This window comes from Mus caroli, chromosome 12, assembly GCF_900094665.2.
Source record: "Mus caroli chromosome 12, CAROLI_EIJ_v1.1, whole genome shotgun sequence".
Taxonomy (NCBI): Eukaryota; Metazoa; Chordata; class Mammalia; order Rodentia; family Muridae; genus Mus; species Mus caroli.
Genome location: NC_034581.1, coordinates 12,651,282 through 12,672,720, shown reverse-complemented (window position 1 = coordinate 12,672,720; position 21,439 = coordinate 12,651,282). Strand labels below are relative to the sequence as shown.

At 40.8% G+C, this 21,439-nt stretch overlaps 1 long non-coding RNA gene across 1 annotated transcript in view; it reads right to left on the bottom strand.

The window, feature by feature from the left end:
• The window catches only part of LOC115032765, a 54,337-nt gene that overhangs the window by 30,650 nt on the left and 2,248 nt on the right, over positions 1-21,439 (bottom strand). Inside the window, exon 2 of the long non-coding RNA XR_003838385.1 lies at positions 7,135-7,360. This is a non-coding gene — a long non-coding RNA (uncharacterized LOC115032765). The remainder of the gene's footprint in view (positions 1-7,134; positions 7,361-21,439) is intronic.

Genomic DNA, 21,439 nt, shown 5'->3' with positions numbered 1-21,439 from the left:
TCCAGAGCATTAGGTGGTAGCAAGAAGCTTGTGGGGTGTTCAGAGCAACTTAACAAATTACCACTTCAAATGCCCAAGCTTAGCCTAGTTCATGTTAGCCATTCTCAGAATCCTATGGTAGCCCAACATTAACAAAGCCTATCCAGAATAAAGTCTGGTTGTTTTATGTTGCTGAGCAGTAGCTGTAACTTACTGCTGCTATCCAGCCTTGTGAGAACACAGCACACCATGTATCACTAGCCCAGGAAAAGATCCTCATTCAATGTCAAGGTTAAGCACTCTTTTGGTGTTATTTTAAAGTCAAAGTAAGTTCAGGATAAGTCAAGCATGATACAATGGAGAAAAGACTGGCCAGTATCTTAGCTATTTCCTATTGCTGTAAAAAGGTTATGACTAAGGCAGTGTGGAAGAGTTTATTAGAGGTTTAGGGTTTCAGGGGGTGAGTCCATGGCCATCAGGGCAAGAGGAGCATGGTAACAGGCAGGTGTAGTCCTGGAGCAGTAGCTGAGAGAGTCTGTCTTTATTTGTAAGTATGAGGCAGAGAGAGAAGTAACTGGGAATAGCATTGGCTTTTGAAACCTCAAAGCCCACCTTGAGTGGCATACCTCCTTTAACAAGGCCATGCTTCCAATCCTTCCCAAACAGTTTCATCATTGGAGGACCAAACATTCTAATGATGTGTTAGCCCATGAAGGTCATTCTCATTCACACCAACTCAATCAGCTTCCTTAAAGACAGGAGAGTGTGCTAGAGTTTTTGTTACTTGAAGCATAGTAGTGGGCCCAACACCTTGGCATTATGGAGAGCTTGTTAGAGATGCTTGGGACACACCTTAAACCTGTAGAAGCAGACTGTGCCCTTTGCCAAAGCCACCCTCCTTTCAGTGACAACAGCACATCATGTTTGAAGATCTAGATGTTAGAATGAGAGAGACCATGTACCCACCTTAAATATTCCCAGGAAACTAGAACTGTTAGTTTTTCACCAGGATCACACTGGAGGGTAAAGTCTCTTTGGGGGAGGGAGAACACAAGGATGAGGAGTGTAAGGATGGGTGGGGGGAGGAAGAGGAGGAGGAATACAGTGGGTCCCAGTCCAAACTGATTACCAATCACCCATTCTCTCTAAGAAGAGACTGTATTGACCCAGCTACTGAATTTTCAGCTCAATGCTAGTTTATCAAAGTAAATCCTGTAATTGTATTTTTACTTCTGCCACAAATTCAGATGACTGGCTTAGGAAATAAATACACCCAATAAATCTATGATATTGTCTATGAATGATGTGGCTAGAGAGCTCAGGTACTCAAAATTGCACTGCTGGTACTGTGGAGTAGATAAACCTTCCCATTAGGGAGGTGTTCTGTGCAATTTGGGCTGTTTAGCAGCCTGTGTCATGCCAAATGTCAGTAGCACCACCCAGGAAGATAAAAAATGTTCTCAGCCATTTTGTAATACCTGGAGATTTAGGAAGAGCAGGAGGAATGGCACTCCCGTTATGAAACACTGCCACATAAGTGTGTTGACTCCATCCTGTGTTACCTTGTCAGCAGGTTCAAGCTGCGAATTCCTGGTGAGCTGACAAGTGACCCACATGCCTGGAGGCAGGGCTCTTCAAGGAGGATTACAGATGAGTGGACAGTAGAGACAATATCCAGATGTGGGAACTTCTGTACTGAGAACAGTGCCTTTGAGAAGAGCAATATCAATACTCCTTACAAACGTCATTCAGCAAATCTTTGTGTGTGTGTGTATCCTTTTTTTTTTTTTTTTGAATTCTTTAAAAAATTTTTAAATTTAATATTGAGGAAATTTTTATTGCTGTGAAAATACATTTCCACTGACTTTGGAATTCTTCGCTCTCTGGGTAGGTTATGCAGTGTTACTTTAGAACTTATTTTTATTCTATTTTATTGTATGGATGTTGGGTCCACTTATAATATATATGTACCATATATATGTCTGATGCTCTCAGAGGTGAGAAAAGGGTATCATATCCCTTACAACTGACGTTAAAGACAACGTGAGCTATCATGTGGCCGCTAAGACTCAAAACAGGGTCTTCTAGATGAGCGAGCGCCTAGAGCTCTTGCCAGCTGAGCAGTCTCAACAGCCCCAGAGTTCTTTTTTTTTTTTTTCTTCAATAAGAGACTCTTTGTTGAAACATATGATAGAGACTATCTAAGACTAAAATATAAACTCTTGGGATAAAACTTCCTATGAAGGGCAGGAGACATGGATGCTTGTACCTTATGAGGTGGTAGCTGGGTTTTGCCTCCTGTATCAGTGTGGCTAATGAAGATTATGAATTTTTGACCATTCTCCAATGTCATATGGTGGGATACCTGGGAATAGAAATCTTTATCATCCTTCAAGGTGAACTGTAGCATGAAAGATATCATTACTTGGAGAAAGCATATTTCTGGCACTTTAAGAGTTCTTGTAAAACCTCAGGGCCTGGACAGATGTGGGTGAAGAGTGCTGTGCTTTGAACATGAAATGTCTCTTACAAGATAATGGCACTGCTTTTGGAAGGTTGTGGAACTTTTACAGCAACTTGTAGGTCACAACCCCTTTGGAGGTAGAATGCCCATTTCACAGGAGTCACATGTCAGATATCCTGCATATCAGATATTTGCATTATGATATGTAACAATAACAAATTTACAGTTATGAGGTAGCAACAAAATAATTTTATGGTTGGGAGTCACCACAGCATAAGCAACTGTATTAAAATGTCACAACATTGGAAGGTTGAGAACCACTACCCTAGGAGGTACAGCTTCCCAGGAAAAATGGATTACTAAGAGTTGGATCTTAAGCTTTGGTAATCTGGCCCACATCCTGTCTCTTTCCTTCTTGTTTCATCAAGATTTGAAGCAGTAAGTCCCAAATGCATAGTCCTGACATCAAAGTTGCCATGCCTTTTCTGCATGTGTCCTCTCAAACTATAAGTCAAAGCAAAAATCACAAAACAACAACAACCACTCACCATCACAACAGCAACAACAACAACAGCATCAGCAAGAACAACAGTAACAGCAACAGCAGCAGCAGCAGCAGCAGCAAGAGCAACAGTAACAGCAACCGCAGCAGCAGCAACAATAGCCACAGCAACAACAAACCTGAAACAAAACAAGCCAACTAACCAAACAACCAAAACCCCAAACCCTTCCTCTCAAGTTGCTTCTTTTCATATATTTGGATAAAGCAATGAGAGAAGTAACAAACACAGAGAAATTATAACAGAAACTAGAAATGAACAGTGGGGTATCAGAGGTAAATGTACTATGAGCACCAACAACTAGAGGGTAAAGAGATTTCATGACAAAATCACCAGGAGCCACCGTGCATGTAGACCTGAAGAAATCAAGTCAAATATAAGTCTGATCCATCATCCTCTCTGACATCGGTGCCCCTCTCTCCTAGGTTTCTCTGCAGACAAGACTGGACTAACTAGAGCTGTATGTTCAAGAGTATGCAACCGGGAGCCTAGGGGAGATTAGGAAGAAACTCGTACTCATGAGTTCCATAGGAACTGACAATGTAATGAAAATAAATAGAACTTTGTTTTACCTGTATGAGAAGCACATAGCTCACATACCACCAATTACCTGATTGGAGCTAAAATAGTGGGTGGGTGTTTGAGGGATTCTGTGACCCTCTCACCAGTTCTAACCCTTCTGTTTCCTTGACACTGTTAGGTGTGTATTGCTCTACATTGCAGGAACTTGCTTCTTGCTTGCTGATGTCACTGGGATGCACTGTCTATTGTGTACTGTTTCTCCTGCATCTTCATGTTATTCTCTTTATGCCATCATCCTTCTCCCTATGGCTACCTAGGCCAGATCCCAAGCTGCCCACTCTTGTCAGTTTGTCCCTTCAATGTGTGGCCTGTAGATGACCTATGGTAACATTGAGTAAGTGAAATATTTGGGTTAGTTTTGTTTGGATTCTCTGAATGCATAGAAGTTGGGAGGGGGCACCTATTTAGAAGAGGAAAGAAGCAAAGTTCTCCCCTTTCTTTTTAAAATTGTGATTCATCCTCAGCCAGCAGAAGAGTTGTCTAATTAATATAACCATGTGAGAGTGTAGGCCCCATGGATTGTGAGTCCTTTCAAGGCCTTGATTACTATGGGGTGCTGGCAGCTGCTCTTGGCAAGTTGTTCCAGAGACCCATAGACCTCTCTGCGTGGAAACGGTAGAAAGAGGATAAGTATGTAGTCATGAGCACCAAGCATTAGATAACATTTCAAAGTGAGGATTCTGCACAACTGTCAAGGCCTTATGAAAATTAAACACACAGAAACGTTGATAATATAAAAAATGTTAACTGTTTTCTGGAGTTTTCAGTGCAAGATCCACCAAGATCCCAAGATTCTGTTGGAAGGAAGTCTTTAGGAGATCTTGGCAGGGAGATTGGAAGCTCTGGCAGGAGGAGGAGCAGCTTGACACATTTTCCTATGTGAACTTGGGATAGTTGCCTGTGTCTGTTTCTTCATCTGGGAAGCTGAGGTTCTCTGTTTCATGACCGATGTGATCATCAAAGAAGTCAATGCAAATATCAAGGTCATGTTTCATGGTCTCATATTTTACTGGGATTATGTGCACCAAACTCTGCCATCTTCAGTTGTTCAGTGGATAAATACCAAAATGGATAGTGTAGGATTCCTTCTGATTTATTTTCCAAATTATAGTTCTGTTGGCTACCATTCTCATTTTTATCCAAATAATTTAGTGTAGTCTACAGTGTGCTCTGGATTTGACTGATACCTAAGAATTATATATGAGCTACTCTCCAGGTTGTCTGAGGTCACAACAAACTGCTATCATTTTCCAGATAAGTTAAAAATCAGTGGAACATTGTAGATAGCCCATTTATTCTAACATTTATTAACAGATACTTCTGGCAATCAATGTGTGTCAGGTACTGTTTTAGGCAGCTGGGATCTATTAGTGAAGAAAAGAAAAGAAATTCTTCTTGGTAAATCAGAATAACATATGCAATTGACTTATATGTTGAATGTATCATATCAAGAAGAAGATGTAGACCTAGGTGAGGCAGAACAGAGATGGGTTGTGGATGGTAAGAGGAAGAGGCAGATGCTATGGGAGTTGAATATCATGCTTGGGGTAGTATGGGAGGTCCACTTTAAATGCTCAACAAGGATCAATACATGAACACTCAAGAAAACATTGCCTATAGAACAGCAGAGCCTTGGAAGAGGAGCAAGTCTATTGTGGCTGGGTGGCAACAAGAACACTCATGTAGGTGTAGCAGGGTAACTGAAGAGAGGTATCTCAAACCCTAGAGAATACTCTCTTCTCCTGTGGTTATCATGAGCCCTGGGACTCATGGAGTCCAGCAAATACCAAAGAGCAAAATTCAGTTGTGTGGCATATTTATGGAGATCTTTATATATTAACCCATTTTCTGTCACAGTAATTAAATATTTTTACTTTATAAAAAAAAATCAGTTGATTTGTCTTACATTTTTGGATGTTAAGAGTTGAAGAGCAGACAGCCAATCTGTTCGACTGCTGGAAAGGGTCTTCTGGTTACATGAGAGCATGGCACATGGCTATGACAGAAGTGACTATGAAAGTGAAATCCCATGGTGAGACAGGAAGCCAGAATTCTGGGAGGGGGCCAGGCTTGCACTTTTTATAACAACCTGTTCTTGGTAGAACTAACCAGATTCCCATGAGAGCTGCATTAGTCACTTGTGAGGGCAGTGTGCCCAGTGACTTAACTGCCTTTTACCAGATCCCATCTCTTAAAATTTCCATCCCCTTTCAATATCCTTGCACTGGGTCAGAGCTCCAAACCCACAAGCCTTTGGCACACTAGCCACACCTTCAAAATAACACTTTCCTTTGTCTCACCTTGAAAAATGAGTGGTTTTGTAGTCCCATTTCTCGGAAAAGCTCTACTGCCTCACTGAACTAATTTACAGCCACTATGACTCGCCAAGGTCTTTTTTTTTTCTCTTTATTTAGAAAGAATATTATAGAAAACATATTGGTCAAAGGATATGGAATTTCAGTCAAGAATAGTAAGTTCCAGGAGTCTTTTGTAGAAAACAGTGTCTGTAGTTAAAAACAATGCATTGTTATTAAGTAACCTCGAAAATTACTGAGACAGTAGACTGCAAATGTTCTCACCATAAGAAAAGTATGAGCAGAAATTATAGCACAAGTGGCTTGATTTGGCCATTTGTCAATGTGGCCATGTTTCAAAACATTGTTGTGCACAATAAATACATGTAATTTTTATTTGTCGGCTAAAAGCATCTTTAAGTAATTACAGTAAAGATGGATTTGCTTGTGTTTCAGTGGATGCTCATTCCTCCCTCTAGGCCAGGTCAACCTCCATGATTCATTCTTTGCATCTGTTCACGACCACTGGCAATTTTGTAATTGGAACTGTAAGAAGGTTGCCTTCCTTTACTATTAGGGATGCCTCATCTTGCCTGATAATGTTCAAATTCATCTCCCCTACTAAATGAAACAAACTAAGTGAAATATATACAGAAGGTAGTTTCCCAAAAAACAATGCCACACAAGCATTATGGGTCATGGGAGACCTGAAGAGAACATCTCCTTCATCCATGTAGGGATAAGGACTCTGAGACAGCTGGCTTGCTCAGTCATTTCATAACTAAACTGAAATCAGAGTCCAAGTCTCTTGCCACCCAGTCCAGAACATAATCCAAGATGCTCTAACTGAAGACTCACATGAACCCCTAGGATTCCATTGTGCATCCTATAAGTCTTTCTCTTCTAGTTTTCCTCTAAATCAGGGTAGCTATTTTCTTCTACTTTCAAAATCAAGACACAAATTAGCAACTATGTGAGGGATTCTATACACAAGCTTGGGGGAATCTTGGGTAAATAAGAAAGAGTCCCTATCTTCAAGACATGGATCCTAGGAGGGGGAAAAGTGTTCACCATAAATATTAACACAGTGTGTTGTGGTAAGGATGATGCTAGGAACTGTGACATTTTACAGAGTCAGGACAAGCATGTTTTGCTGAAGGGGAAGGCTAGGGACGAGTGAGGCTAGTCACAGTCTGAGCCAGGCTTCCATCTACCAGTTCCAGCAATGAAGAGAGAGAATTGTTTACAAACTCACCTTGTCATTGAGAATTATCAGTGCCCTGGGCTACCACGTAGGTGGGAAATGTTCTGCCTGTCAGTAGGATGGAGTGTAGGTATTTTAGTTGACAGCACGAAGAAGGCCTCTCTGTTTTCCATGCAATCAGCGTTTTGAGGTCTGAACAAGAGCCACACATTACTGTAAGTTGATCTTTCTCCTTGAAGTCACTCTTCATAAATTTTCTCAGAGTCCATGGTCACCCCTTTTGAATATAAGAGTTGAATATATGAGGTGTCTGCCTGGCTGGCACGACACCACCACTTGAATATGTAAGGCAGAACAGAACAAATGAGAGAATTTATCCAATGGAGCATTTACACCTCATATAAAACATAATACTATAACATACATGCCCCTGGATTGGATGTTAAGTAACACATTCCTAGGCTAAATTAAATATTATTTCCTCTGAGTTCCTATAGTATATGTAACTGCATCTAGTATTCAGTAATAACTCCCTCAGATTTTATTTAGAACTTACTATGGTAGTAAGTAATGTGGCAGATCCCAAGGACACCCAGGTTTAATGAGAAATTGAGATGGTCTTTTCATTAACATTATATATTATTATAATCCTACCTATAACTTACCATAGAAAGTATAACAATCCCTAAGAATGTAAACATTTAAGCACAATGGAAGTTTATTTCTTGCATACATTATGCCTAAGTGTGTCTCTAATTAACAGGAGACTCTCCCCAATCAGCAGTTCAAAGATCCAGTGACATGATTGCAACTCCATCATATTTATAATAACAACTAGCTTAATTCAGGATGTCTGTGAACAGTTAAAAGGTAAATGGGAGGAGGCTGTGTCTATGTTGGAAGTTCCTTGGCCTGGAAGTACTCATTTCATCTCTGCTCATATACAGTAATTATTTTTGGCTGCAATAGAGTATGGGAAATCTGGTCCTTGGCTGGGCGGCAGAGTTCAGCAGCCACTCTGTCGTTGGAAAAGGTAGAGCAAGGTATTTCATGATGAGCCTACATCCCTGGTGCTATCTTGAGTTGGGTCTGGGTGAAGGTTGTAATCCAAGCTTCTAGTGTGGCCGAGTTCAACTATGTGACTAAGTTCTGGCCAATGAGATGAAGGAGGACGGGTTGCTGTTTGGCCAATGTCAAGAAACAGTTTGTGGTCAGCTGTGGCTCCCTTTCGCCTTTCTTCTTTATCCCTTCTCTGTTCTGCTGGGAGTGACTCAGCCACCATCTTGAGCCCTGAGGTTAAGGGTCATATTCAAGACATCAGAGTAAATCCTTCTGATCCTGAGAGATCTAGCTAGGACTAGTACTATAGTGACTATCAGCCTCAGGTTTGGTATGGGGGCAAGGTGATTTAGCTTTTTTTTCCAGCTTATGTTGATAGGGGATTTGTTCATTGTAACAATTCTATCTGCAGCTGTTCAGTGGGTGTTGACTGAAAAAGACTTTGAGTAGCATGGAGCTAATAACTGGAATTTTGAAAGTGTCTATTTTTCCTGCTGTCTTCATGCACATGCTACAGTGTCAGGAAGGGGATACAGGCTCTACTGACATCTGTATCTAGTGACCAGGTTTGTGCCCTGCCTTCTAGCTAGGCTTGACTATCTGAGCTTTGAGGATACTTCCTAAGTTAGATCTGCTTACAGATTCCAGGCTGGACCTTAGGCAGGAGTTCTCAGAGCCCTAAAGTGGAGGCTCAAGCCACAGTGATCATAAAAGCAATGTTTGACATATTTAGCATTAGAGTGCTAAGCCTTTGGCATTTTTCCAGTAATAAACCTGCCTCTAATCAGAGCATGCTCCCTCTCTCCCCCTCTCCCCCTCTCCGCCTCTCCCCCTCTCTGTCTCTCCTCCTCTCCCCCTCTCCCCCTCTCCCCCTCTCCCCCTCTCCCCCTCTCCCCCTCTCCCTCCTTCCCTCCCATAAAATGGTTACATTGAACAGTTTTTGACTTTATGAGGGATAAAGTAGAAACTGTGCTTTGAAGTTTGAATGCCCACCCCACCCTTCCTAGACTGATGTAAGTGGCACCATGCTTTCATGATACTAGGCCATATTGCCCCTTTAATAACATGATTAGGTGGGGAAGCAAGTGACGCTGTAAGTGCACTGAGTACCCAAGCCATTGTGCCATGCATGCATTGCCAATGTGTGATATTTTCAATTTACAATGGGTTTCTCAGACTGTAAATCCATCAGCAGTTAAGGAGCATGGCACACAGTCTTATGATTTGGCATTAATATAAAATTGTTAAGTGAATTAACACATGTATTTTGTCCAAACTAGTAAAAACCATTTACTTAACAAACGTGTTAAATTCTTGACTTGTGTCAGATGATACTATTTGAGTTCATTCCAAATGTAGAGAATATAGTATAAATTTTTGTATTTCATGGAGCCTTTAATAAGCAGTGTAGAGTGATGTAAAGATATAATGCATGTATGATCTCGTAGGTCTTTAGCTCACAAGTTACTGCCATTGGGTCAATATAAGAAGACACAGGGCTTGAGATATAGCTTAGTGGTAGAGTGCTTACCTAGTGTGTATGAAGCTCAGGGTTCAATTCTTAACACTACAAAAATAAAGTAAGGAAGCAAATAAAAAGGAAATAATACAGAAAGGAAGGAAGGAAGGAAGGAAGGAAGGAAGGAAGGAAGGAAGGAAGGAAGAGAGGGAGGGAGGGAGAACATTAGCTTTGTCAATGAGGCAAACCTAGAATCACTCGGGAAGAGTCCCAGTGGGGGGTTGTTTACTGGGTTGGCCTGTGGGCATACTAATGCAGAATTATTACCTTAACTTATGTAAGAAGACTCAACAATGGGGGACAGCACTCCCTAGGCAGGGAGTCTTGTGCTATGTAAGAATGGAGAAACCGTAGCCGGGCGTGGTGGCGCATGCCTTTAATCCCAGCACTTGGGAGGCAGAGGCAGGCGGATTTCTGAGTTCGAGGCCAGCCTGGTCTACAGAGTGAGTTCCAGGACAGCCAGGACTACACAGAGAAACCCTGTCTCGAAAAACCAAAAAAAAAAAAAAAAAAAAAGAATGGAGAAACCAAGCTGAGCACAAGCTTCTTGTTCATGTGCAGTCCTTTCTCCGGTGCCCAACTGTGGTTGGGATGTGAGTAGCTACCTAATTGATTCAACCACTGAGAATCCTTCACCATCATGGACTATGACTTGGAATTGTGAGATGATATAAACCTTTGCTTGTCTAAGTTGCTTGTTGCCAGGGTATTTTAACACAGCAACAGAAATGAAACTAGAGCAGATAGAAAGAAATTCTAAAAGAAGGAAAAGACACGTTGACTATTTAAATAAAGGATAACATGCCTTAAGTATAAGAGAATTCAAATCACCGATCTGAAGTTGGGAACTACCTAGACACTAAACAATAATGTCAGGATTACAAAAGCTTAAGGTTGAATCTAAACACACACAGATACACACACACACATACACATCGTGTTTCTACAGTGGATCTAGAAGACTTCCTATCTGGATTTTGAACAGATACTCAAGGAGCTGGCAAGATTGGAGCTTCTGCTGATGGTCTTCATATACACGGTATGTATTGAATAGCCATATAAACCCAGAATTCAGGAAAAATTAAGGCATACAGAGAAATTGTTAGGCAGAAATAAAAAATCTGTCCTTTTTTTTCCTGACACTGTCCCTCTTGTACAATTAATTCCAGGTACCATCAAAACCACCCATATAGGTCACTGAACCACACTATTCAGAAACATAAGAAGGTCTGAGTGTTGAAAACTATTAACTACATTTTATCATTAATTGTTAGGCTTCCTTTTAAAATTCCCCTTCTAAGCTTTTATTGGGAAAATTCCCCCAAAGCTATAATTATGCTGAACAATGACAGAACTTATTTAATGAAGCAAAGAGCAGAAACTTTTGAGACTGCAAAATTTGCAACCAATTAAAATTAATGAAAAATAGTCCATCTCGGTCTCGGTATTCTTGTTTTCACATTCTTTTTTATCTCAGACTTGCATTTAATCTGCAGAAAGTTCAATCATCACTTACCATAGAATTAGTGAAATAAGATTAATGGATAATTTCATAATTTTCCCAAGAGAAGTTTGTCTGTACCAATTAAGAATATTAATGAAAAAGAGACAAAAATCACTGCAAAGAACCACTTGGATTCCAGGTTATCAAATTCATTATCAATCAGTCATCTCAATGAAGTAGGAGCTGTGCTTTTATGTTTTACTGGTTGCTGAATTCTCTGAGGCAAGTTTTGATCTAGTCGATCAGTTTAGATATTACACTGGATGAACAACTCAATCCATGTCATATTTCACAAGCTACCTAGGTATTTTATTATGTGGTCTGTGTCAGACTACAAATTTGCTTTTACCTTATGGATTTGTGCTGAGGAATGAACTTGGGTCTTTGTGCTTGGTAGACTACTGCTATCTAATGCCCCTCCCCATGATGGTTATTTTGGTTGATGTGTGTGTGTGTGTGTGTGTGTGTGTGTGTGTGTGAATGCCAGAAGAGTATGTTAAATCTATTGGACAGAGAACTACAGGCAATCATGAGCTGCCTAAAATTGCTGCTGGAAACCAAACTGGGGTCCTCTGTGTGAACCAGAAGTGCTTTTAATCACTGAGCTATCTCCTTTGACTGTTGGCTTGACACAAGGTAGAATTGCCCAGGAAGGGGTCTTAATGAAGAGTTGTCTAGATTAGGTTGCTAGTGAGCATTTCTGTGGGGGGTTGCATAGTTGAAGTGGGAAGACCTTTGCACTGTGGTGGGGCATTCTCTCTAGCTAGTGTGAATGGAAAAAAGGAGGAAGTGAGCTGAGCAAGCTAAGCACAAGCGTGCATCTATTAACTCTTTGCTCTCTGCTATTGACTGTGGGAATAATGGGACACACTGCTTCTCATTTCACCACCAAGGCTTTTCCACAATAAGAGACTATAACCTGGGGTTAAAAAAAGCAAAACAAAATAAAGCAAGCAAGCAAGCAAACAAACAAACAAACAAAAAACCTTTCTCCATTAATTTGCTTTTGTCAGATGACTTTTCCTATAGCAAAGGGAATAAACTTAAGGCACCAACCCTTCTCATTCCTTTTAGTTATACAAGATCCAAACACAAAGGCCAACATTCATACCTTATAGTGATAAGGAGAATTTGGAAGAACAGACAGAGCAATAGCAAGTGAACAGGCTGTGTAGAGCACATAGGAACTGATAACAAAAGGGACTGAAGGATCATGGGGGCCCATGGGTGATGAACGCTCAAATCTATCAATCTTGTTTACTTGTGTTCATGGAAGAGTGCTGGGCAGGAAACATACAAATGGTATAATGGTCTAGTCAGACCAGTTCATCAGGTTTGATTTTAGCGCTGACCTTTTATTCACTTCCATGGATCACCTACCCCAACCATCTACCACTGCATATCCCTCTATTGTTATATGTGTTGTATTTGGGTGTCTTCACTGGAAATAGTCATTCTAACTGTACCTAATCGTCATAAAACAGTGGTATTTCAGTTTCACTATCTCCTGTCCATGAGAAAAGTGTCTTGCAGCTCACATAGTTGACTACCACTGCCTTGAATGAAAATGGATCAAAATAGGAAAGGATGAATAATAGCAGCCAACTGGAGATCACTCATCTGCTGGGGACAGGAGGACAGAAGTGAAGTAATAGCTTGGAAATTTTCTGATATGTTTTTAGAGACAAACAGCAAGGCTTGGTCATTTTGTTTATTTTATTAGAGACACATGTATAGAAACACTGCTTTAAAATCACAAATCAATTGCACTAACCCAGTTATACCTAACAAGGTACTTTGCTTTGAAAAACCTTAAGATATTGCCATGAACTTCTGTGATATGTCTGATATTTAGACCTAACTATTTTCCTTGCTCATTATATTAAAATTTCCGATACAATCAAGAATTCACAATGCATTTACACTTCTTTAATCTTTACTCATCGGTATTACTATTGTTGTCATTATTTTGCCCACCTGGTCTAAAACCATTTCTGCTCCATTCCCTTACATTTTCTTCCAGTCCCTGTTAGCAATCCTTTGGATATCTTTTTCAAGGCCCTTTTGAAGCCATCCCCTTTAATTTAGCATAGTGCATTGAAAGGATACTGCCCACTGTGGGCATGCTGAAGTGACGTCCTTAAGCTTGCTGCCTTTGCTTTCTGTCTCAGCCACTTCTTAGGAAGGTTCCCCTAGGCAGGAGCAAAGGCTTCACCAGTATCTTGTCTCCTAAGAAATTTCCCCATGGGCCCAGAGTGTTTGCATGCTTGCTTATTTATTTATTTATTTATTTGCTTCTTCTCTGCTTTCTCTGGGTGCTGCATGTATTGGGTATGTAACATCTCTTCAGTCCCTAACCACAAACAGATAGACAACAGATGACAGACAAATATGAAACGCAAAAGTAGGATTGGGAATCACTCACGCACGGTGTGGTTCTTCACTAGGAAGGGATGTGAGACCCTGCTGTCTTTTCTAGTCAGAAACCCTATGCAGATCCAAGTGGTCTAGCTCTGAGGCCAGAGTCCTATCTCTGGGCAAAACACACTGTATACCTGTAAGTTTCTGAAAGTTTTCCCTCCTCAATATGGAGAAAACACCTTGTAGGATCAAATCAATGGGACCCATGGAAGTGATTTGAAATCTTCAAGTTGGTGCTCCCATTTAATATCCCATATTGTCTGGTTGCTAAGAGAGATAAGACACAATGACAAATAAAGACCCAACTAACTTATAACAATGGAAGTGATAACTAGTGGGGACTGGAAGCAAACTCTTGGAAAATGTCTAATATTTAGAAACAATTCCCATGAATGAATTTATATATGTATGTGTTTATATATATGTGTGTGTGCATAGGTATCTATCTATCTATCTATCTATCTATCTATCTATCTATCTATCTATATGTGATTGGAAAACCTCAGGAAAGGTTGCCATTCATCTCATCCTTGCTCAGCTCAGTTGGTGCTCAGCAGTTATCACTCCAAGTCACTGTAAGAACACATTAATCCCCATAGAGAGATGTGCACAGAGGTTCATAGATATTACCCTTATAGCTATAGATCTGCACTTGTTTTGTATAGGGGTCCCCTCCACTCGATCATGCAGCCACTCAGAGCTGAGCTCAGACACAGCCGTGTTAGTAAGAATACAGAGAACAGTGTAGACAAGAGGTCTTTGGGCCGTGCAGGGGTCCTGATGCTATCAAAGGTTAGTGATGACATTTATGGCCTGTGCTGCTGTCTGCCCTCTTCCACAATAAATCATTACTATGATTAATTAATGTTCTATTGTTTTAACAAGCAGAGTGGTTTCAATGTTGTAGAACAAGCTAATCTCTGCCTTGATGGCTATAATCCTTTAAAAAATATTGACAAAACAGTTTAGAAGAGATTTTCTCTCATTGTATGTAAGGTGCACAATACAGTGTTACTAAATCTGCATGCAACATAATAAGAAATCTCTGTTTTCTATAACTGAGTCTTTACATCCATTTCCCCCTCTCTGGAAATCATCATTCTATCCTCTCTTTCTGTGAATCTGACCATTTTAGGATCCTATTTAAGAGGAGTCATGTTAATTCATCCTTATGGCTTGCTGTGTTCCACCAAGCATGATGTATTCAGAGTTTACCCCTGTTATCTTCTGAATGAAGCAGAATGATAATTTACTTACTCTTCCACTGATGGACATGATACTATACCATTTATATCTGCTAAGATGGCTATTATCAAGAAACACAGAATAAGTCATTGGTATGGTTTGGAGGCTGAATGTTCCTCAACCTATTGGGAGAGGAGAGAAACTTGAAGAAGTGAGGCCAAGTGGGAGGGCCTCGACTCACTGGACCTTTGGAGGGAACAAAAGTTCTGATCCCAGATGACTTCCCCTCTCTTCCTGGCTGATGAGGCACACAGTTCTGCTATGTATTTCCTTCATCATATGCTACCAAGGATCAAACCATTAGGGATATGTGATCACAGACTAGAAACTTAAGACCATGAATCAGAGAAAAACCTTTCCTCTTAAATTAATTGCTTCAGGAATTTCATTATAGTGTTGGGAAACTGACTGACAACTGGCAAAGCTACAGAAAACTGGTAAGTTTGTGCATTGTTGGTAAGAATATAAAATAATGAAGCCCGCATGGAAAGAACTATGGAGAGTATCAGTATCTAGCCACCCCATTTCAGGATACACATCCGAGAAAGATAGAATAAAGATCGTGAAGAGATATTTGTATGATGTCTGCATTTCCATGGTCATTACAGTGTTACTCATAACAGTGGAGGTGATGATGGTCTTTAAACCGATGCTGAACACTCATTTCATCTTTCTTTTTAAGATCTAAAGTATCTCAAACCTGAGAGCAAGGGCCTGCACCTGCTTTGTATAACAAAGTGCTCCAACCTGTCTGTGCAGCTTTGCAGCTTTGCCTCTCTCCGTTATGACTAATTTACTGAGAGACATTACAGTTACAGATGGAGGCTCATTGTAATTACCTCCCTTCACAATAGAATCCCCTTCTTCAAGCTCCCACAGGCTGGCCCCAGATGTTGAGGGATAATGTGTGACCTTCCCTCCTTTAGAAGTGGATTTCTCTCACTGCCACTGTTGCTTTTGTGGTATCCTTGTGTGGGAGCAGAACAACTTTTATTCAGAACAAATTTTGTTTCTGTTGGGTTAAAAAAAAAAGCAACATTCTCACATGGAATGTGATAGTATCATGTTAGGGAGGAAGCCTCTGCTCTGTGATGACCTACCTGCCCTGCAGGAATGTCTACACTTGAGAACATGGACCGACCGAACTCCTGTCGGTCACAGCGACACCGATTTACCTACCACCTGCACTCTGTAACCCCCAAGAGCCAAGGGCCGGGAACGCAGTGTTAAGAAGTCATAGGGTATGGAGCATGTTTGCTGAGCTTCCTGTCTAATTACACATTGCTTGTAGTATGAGAATCAGTGAGCTGGGAACATGCCTGATTTTCATGCTCATTGGACAAATTGAAATTTATATAAGATAATATTATTAAACAAAAACTTAGTAAAAATTTAAAATTTTCTTTCAGTCTAGATATTGTATAATTTCACTAAGGTATAATGCACTGGAAGGCTGGAGAGATGGCTCTGTGGTTAAGAGCACTGGCTACTCTTCTAGAGGACCTGGGCACTGTAGCCATGAAACTCAGACATACATGCAAAAAATAATGTATAAATAATAATAATGGTGATCAACTATGCAATATAAGGACATTTGTAGATATTGAACACTACAATTAGTATCATCATTATTGTTATTGAAAGACAGGGTATCATGTTGCCCTGGCTGGCCTTGAACTTGCTAGGTAGCCTAGAATGACCTTGAAATTCTGATTTTTTTCCTTCCAAAATATTAGTAAAGGTGTTAGTTAACACACCCAATGTAAGAGGTGCTGTGGAATCAAGCCTCTAACATTGTGCATGCTAAGCAAGAAAACTACATCTCTAGGACTCAACATTTTTATTATTGACTTTTTCCTTTGAAGAGTTCAATATGCCCTGAAATTGGGAGATGTCCTTAGGAAAAAAAAAAAAGAGAGAGCATTTATCTTTTGCCTTCCTAGCAATGTGATATTGGAAAGTGAGATGGAGGGTCAATAATTAGGTGAACATTATAAACAGGCTATTCGCACAAAACCCCCACCACAAAGGGTGGGGGAAGGTCCATCTCTTCCTTCCAGAGAAGTCAGGCAAAGGACATTTGGGGAATACTGAAATAAGTGGTGAGTTCCCCCATCACTTTGTATCTTCTTATGGAACAATAGTAGCCATAGAACAGCTGGTACAGTTGGGATGTCTGCCTGTGTGTTCTGAGAAAAGGGCAGGGAAGTTATCAAGGCTGAAAACTTGCTAAAATTATAATGCTGGTGCATATGACCTGGAACAAAGAACAGACCTGCTGCTTGTGACAAGTGTTACTCAGCTGAAGACCAGTGATGGCTAGACATAGCTGTGTATATAAATGAAGTTTAAAAAAAAATCCCCCACTGTAAGGCTTTTCTGAAGGTTCAAGAGAAAGTCTCAAGGTACCAGTTCACACTCATTTTGTCAATTCTATGACAAAATAGTTAAATGGAAGAAAGCAAGATTGTGATGGACTAACTTGAAGCTCCTATGGTTGTCCGAATTCTTATAGACTGATCGGCTGAAAGGCAGTGTCTTTCTGGGTATCTGCAAGAGAGAGGTCTCCATCACTACATACTAGTCTACAGGACAGCACATACCAGTCATCCTTCTTCCACACCACTAGGAGAGAGTGTCTATTCATTATACTCTTAAGCAACATTGAAAGAGTAAAATCTTACCATTGATGCTGTGGTCTATTGGCTGGTCCAATATGCTTCGTCCACAGTCAAAATGAGTGAGTTATATAAAACTGTGTCTATGAGGAGGAACAGGTCATATGGGCCAATTTCAGATCTGTCTATCCAAACTGTATGGTGAGAATATTATGGACATCAATATCTTCAATCTTTCTATCAGGTTCAGACTAATGATATTTTATAGATGAGGAAATTGCACTTCTCAAAGGTGAAGCGATTTGCAAACACAAGCAAGCAGAAATGTGCCTGGGGTTCAAATTTAGACTGCAGCAGGAAATGTTTCTTCTACATCATCTTGCTATCTTGAGAAAATGAGCAAAGACCCCAGAGCCTGGGAAGCTGCTCTCACAGCCTCTGCTCTCACAGGACAGTCATCCTTGTTCCCCTTTGTGAGTACCTTAGTTGTTTCTTTAACAAGCTGATGTAAGTTCACTGGCCTTAAGTTTGGACCACTGATGCCACCTGAGTGAGGATGAGTCTTTCTAACTCCCACAAACCAAATCTTCAGGACTCAGGACTAGAGACCCTGCAATGGCCATCTTACAAATCATCCAGACATGCTTTGGCTTCAACATGGGGGACCATCCTCCACTTTTCTTGGTGAATAGGACCAATTGCTAGTTGCTTTGTAAATACCACAACAAAGCACAGAAAACATTTCACCAAATCTCTCATTTTCAAGATAGAGATTTGAGAGCTGAACAGATGGCTCTCAGTAACAGTGCTTGCTGTGCGGGCACTAGGACATGGGCGCAATTCCACAAACCCAGCAAGGCGTGGTGGCACTCATTTGTAATAGCATCTCTAGAGAGGCAGTGGCGAGAAGATTCCTGGGGCTTGTGGCCACTTTCCTTATCACTGCTGCATGAGCTCCAGTGTAGTGAGAGACACTGATTAGCACACAAATACAAACACCAGCACTCATGTGTGCATGTATGCATGTGTGCATGCATGCAAGCACACACACGTAAAACTTCCTGTAGCTTTGAGAAGAGCTTTAATTATAAAGTATGCTTCAATTATAAAGGTACTCATTTAAAAATAGTCCAAAAACTAAGAGTAACATGTAGAGAGGAATCCAAAGCACTGGGGCAAGAAAGTCCTTGTCCCGCTTATCAGCTGGAAGAAGCAGGCTTACTCCCAGCAGTGCCTGTTAGGCTGTCAAGTTTAGTAGATGCTGATTACTCAGTATTAACTTTGTGTGTGGTACATTTGAGTAAAACCTGTGCAAGTCTAAGACCTTTGACACCAAAATTGAATTACTCTGAAGAGCCTAAGGAGGAGTATGCTCTCTTCTTTTATATTTGAAAATCATCTTTCTGGGTTGGAAAGATGACTTAGTATATATGTCAGATGCTTGGTATGCAAGCATGACAACTTGAATTTATCCCAAAAACCCATGTAAAAGCCAAGTATAGTTTCATGTGCCAATAGTCTCACACTGATGAGCTGAAACACGTGAAGCCAGTAGACTTACTGGGCAGCCAGTCTAGGCAAAATGGTGAGGATTAGTGGGACGTTCAGACTTTGGAAATAAACTAAAGAGGGGACTGATGAAGATGTTCTGAGGTCAAGAACAGGCTTCCAAGTATACCCAAACCAGCAAGTGGACTCACACATACACATAAGCACACATACATAACACACATGTAGAATCACACACACACATGCAAACATGCATATTATACACACATGCATATGCTTGCACACATGTCTAACACACAGAGAGAGAGAGAGAGAAATATTTTCTACCACTGAGGTTGAATTCTATTAGTATAGAGGTTGAAAAGCCAAGTCGAACCAAAAGATCATGTGCTCCTTTAGACTGCAGCTCCTTTTAAAGCCCTGTTTCCCTCTAGACGCTGCAGTAGATCTGTGAGACAGCCGGAAGTCTTAAGCCTGCTTTGTTGTTGGCTTGGACATATCACACCAAGTCCCTGTATTAAGGATACATGTGTGTTTCCAAAACTGATCTTAGGGGACAGAGGCGTGACATTCTGAGCTACAGTGAAAGGGGCCCTTTGCAAACTGGATTTCAGGGGATGTTACTTTTCCACAGGTATTAAAGTGCATGTCTTTGTCATCCTGTCTTTGTCATCTTCCTGCCAAGGTCTGTGTGACTGACAACAGGGAGTATGAAGGTGCCTGGGGCCATTTACAGGCAGACAAGGAAGCAACTGTGCACATTGCCTGCCCCCCCCCCCCACCACCACACTCTTTTTGTCTTTCCTTCCCTCCCTCCTCTGGACCCAAGCTTGCATTCCCCAAATAAAGTCTTAGGTTTTACTTTCTAGTTATGTCAGGCTAAGACAGAGGCCGACTATACAGGCTATTCACGTTCCCTCTTTGCTGCATTGTGGAGTGGAGATGAATTCCAAAACTGAGATGCAATACATTCAGTTCAGTGAGGACTGTGAAGGACCACTTCAGGAATGCCATGCTCATGGCCAGACTCACGGATAGTATTTAGCAGCTGTGATTTCAAGCCAAATGCTTTTTGTGTCATAATCAAGATGATTAGCTTTGAGCATTACTGGATGGATGGATAGATAGATAGATAGATAGATAGATAGATAGATAGATAGATAGACAGATAGATAAATCTGACTCATAAAGCATGGATTAATGTTGCATTTGGGAGAAGCAAAAGGCAGCTTGCATACAGGGACACACACAAAAGACATTCTACTGAGCATCAATCTTTACAGTTCTGGAGGAAGAAAGATGATGGAAATCACTCTGCAGACACAATGGGCATGTTTTTGTCAACATAACAGATGAGGACTAGACAAATTGGAACTGGAGATTGTCCCTGTGAATATGTGGTTGATGGACCCTGGGAGAGGCAGCAGCCATATCTTTTAGGATGTATTTCGGGAATCCCTGGATCCTAAATAATCCAGACTGTGGCACTGACCCTGAGAAGTTGATGTCCATATAGGCAAGATGATCCTATGACACAGCCTCATATAACCTACAAGTCAGATAGAAAAGGACATAGGGGCTTGCTTTGGAGTCATTCATTCACTCACTCACCAATGCCAGTAGATGAGCCTGTATCAATAGAAGCGTTCTGTGACTGCAGAACACCATGGATGTTGGAGTCACTATTCACTTGTGCCCATTGAGCTCCTGCCACAGGACAAGAGCTGAATAGTTTGTTTCACTTTTCATCAATTGATTTCAATCTGGATAGCTACAAATGACTAGTGGCTGTCTTCTGTAGCACCATGCTCACTGATGATAAAAATATTGGTGAAAAGAAGGTACTTTTGGGAAATTGCTTGATAAATAATTTTGAGGCAGAGTGGGTATTTGGCACATGTTCTTAAATGACATGAAGGAAAATAAACGGGTTTGCAAATGATTATAATAAATTAGGAACTAGATTTTGTAAGATATACATGGCGGGGCTGGATAAATGGTTTAGCAAACTAGTCGTCCCTATTATTCTACCAACATATACAGAATTCATCTTGAAGAAGAACAACAACTTTTTGTTTGGGGAAGATATTTTCATTAAAGGACATGAATTAATGAAAAATGTCCTGGCCATACAGTGAGTACAGGAGGATGAGAGCTGTTTGGCTTCTGTAACCTGATCCCAGGAAAGAAATGTGTATGAGCATCACCTATAGAATGTATAGATATCAGGGTCCTTTCAGCAAAATCTTGCTAGTGTATGCAATAGTGTCAGTGTTTGGAGGCTGATTATGGGATGGATCCCTGAGTATGGCAGTCTCTAGATGGTCCATCCTTTCTTCTCAGCTCCAAACTTTGTCTCTGTAACTACTTCCATGGGTGTTTTGTTCCCAATTCTAAGAATGGGCAAAGTGTCCACACTTTGGTCTTCGTTCTTCTTGAGTTTCATGTGTTTTGCAAATTATATCTTGTATCTTGGGTATT